Genomic DNA, 2638 nt, shown 5'->3' on the forward strand with positions numbered 1-2638 from the left:
TATGTTTGCATAAAAAAATAAAATCAAATATATTATATCAAATAAACATGTTAGAATTCTCCTCATCTTTTATAAATTTTATCCCCAAAATTTATTGACCTATTTTAGAATATTTTAGATAAAACTTTTTCATTTTATATTCTAATTCTCATGTTATTTCTTTTGTTAATCCTTTTCACAATTTACACCACTTTAACTAAAGAAATTTTTTTCCTCTTAAATTTTTAACAGATCTATAAATAATTTTTAGCAGTATAGTTTTACATATCAAATCATTTCTTATTTTTATTGTATCGATCATATTCTATGATATGTGATGAGTCAAAATAATACTTTCTTGAATTGGAAAGCATGCACTATAAAAAAATACTGAATACCGTCATATTTAGTGTTGGAAATTAGTAGCAAATTTACTGATAGATTTACCGAAAAATTTGATAATAAATTCATCGGGTAAAATAATTATCATCAGATTTGATTTTCCAAGGATAAATCCCCGGTAACAAATGAAGAAAAAAGGAAAAAATTGGCGTCAGCATTACCGTCAGATTTACCAGCGGATTTATCCATTGGTAACCTTGATTAGTGCAACGCTGCACTTTGGTCACTCGCAAAGCATTACTGATAAACCACTATTTTATGGTTTATCTTGTGCTCAATTAAGTGGTTTTATCAAATCTTTGCACACTTATTCATACAATTTGCATGATTTTACAATTCCTTTCCAATTTTGTTATATGATTGAAAACTTGCTTTATGAGCCTTTAAACTGTATATTTTTAACTCCCCTTTATACCATTCGATACCGTGATCTGTGTGGTAAGTGTTTTCAGGTTTTATAGGGCATGAATGGCTTAGAGGATGGAAAGGAAGCTTGCAAAAATAGAAGGAACATAAGAAACCAAGGAGCTGACCAGCGAGGAACGACGCGTGTGCATACGCATGACAAGGAATATCGCCAAACGACGCGCACGCGTGACTGACGCGTACGCGTGACATGCGCTACCTGCAGAAATCGCATAAAACGCTGGGGGCGATTTTGGGCTGAGTTTGGACCCAGTTTTCGGCCCAGAAACGCAGACTAAAGCCAGGGGACAAGCAGAGACTCAAGAGGGATTGATACACAACATTCATTCATCAATTCACAATAATTTAGGTTTTAGATGTAGTTTTCTAGAGAGAGATGCTCTCTCCTCTCTCTAGGTTTTAGGATTTCTCTTAGTTTTAGGTTTATTTCTTCTCAATTCCAGGTTCAATGTTCCTTTAATTTAGTTTCTCTTCTACTTTTATTTATTCTAGCATTCTAGTTTATTTATTTTCCCAATTTGGTTTATGAACTCCATGTTAGATTTGATTTCTTTATTTAATGCAATTTGAGGTATTTCATATTTATAATTTTAATTTAGCTTCTTACATTCTTAGCTTGAACTGAGTAATTGGAGACTCTTGAGTTATCAAACTCCTTTGTTGATTGATAATTGAAATTTGCTGGTTGATTTGGATCCCTCTAAAGCTATTCTTTCCTTAGGAGTTGACTAGGACTTGAGGAATCAAATTGATTAGTCCACTTGACTTTCCTTTATTTAGTAAGGGTTAACTAAGTGGGAGCAATGAACAATTCTCATCACAATTGATAAGGATAACTAGGATAGGACGTCCAGTTCTCATACCTTGCCAAGATTTTTCTTAATTATTAATTTACTTTCTTGCAATTTATTTTTCTTGTTCCTTCACTACAAGAAAATAAGCTTTCTGCCACGCTTTTAAAGCGTGTCAAAAAGTGCTAAAAAGCGTACCGAGAGCTTTTCACCACGCTTTTTGAGCTATCGGCACGCTTTTGAAAGGGTCACATCCGCTAGCGTGCCGGTTGCTCTATCGCCACGCTTTTGTGGATTTATCGGCACGCTTTCTTTTTAGCCACGCTTTCAACTCTTGCCACACTTAAAAGTGTGGCTATAGGTGTTAATCTATCGGTACGCTTTAAAAACGTACAGAAAAGTTCACATATCGCCACGCTCTTGAAACGTGCCAAGAAAGTTGGTTTTGGCTACGCTTTGAAAGCATGCCAATAGAGCACATACAGCCACGCTTTTAAAAGCGTGGCTTTCCTACTAAAGCCTTTTGCCACGCTTTCAAAGCGTGGCCTATTTCTTTGTCAAATTAAAAAAAAGAAAAAAATTAAAATGCATAATAATATTAAAAAATTACAATTCTATAATAATAACTAAAAAGAGAAAATTAGAAGGCATAAGAATTAATTTTTTTATTGATTTATATGAATTATTTACATGCGATAATAATAATTTAAATTAAAACTATAATGCTCCCAAAGATATGAAGGATGGAAAACCAAAAAGTGATATACAGTAGAACTATGATTAACAAAAAGTTGATGTGGGAAGAACTCCTGCTACCATTTGCTTTAAAACTCCTCGTCTTCACTGGCCGCATCTTCTTCTTTATCATATTTTTTCTAGAAGGGCAACTAAACACTTCAGTACCTTGCTCCCAGAATCCAAATGACCATTCATCTTCACCATAAATCTGTGTCAGCAAAACATACAATCCTAATAAGTCATCATATGACAAAATAAAACACAGGTTTCCATTACAATTTTCCAAGAAAATATGTATGTGC

This window comes from Arachis ipaensis, chromosome B07 (assembly GCF_000816755.2).
Source record: "Arachis ipaensis cultivar K30076 chromosome B07, Araip1.1, whole genome shotgun sequence".
In the NCBI taxonomy this organism is placed as follows: Eukaryota; Viridiplantae; Streptophyta; class Magnoliopsida; order Fabales; family Fabaceae; genus Arachis; species Arachis ipaensis.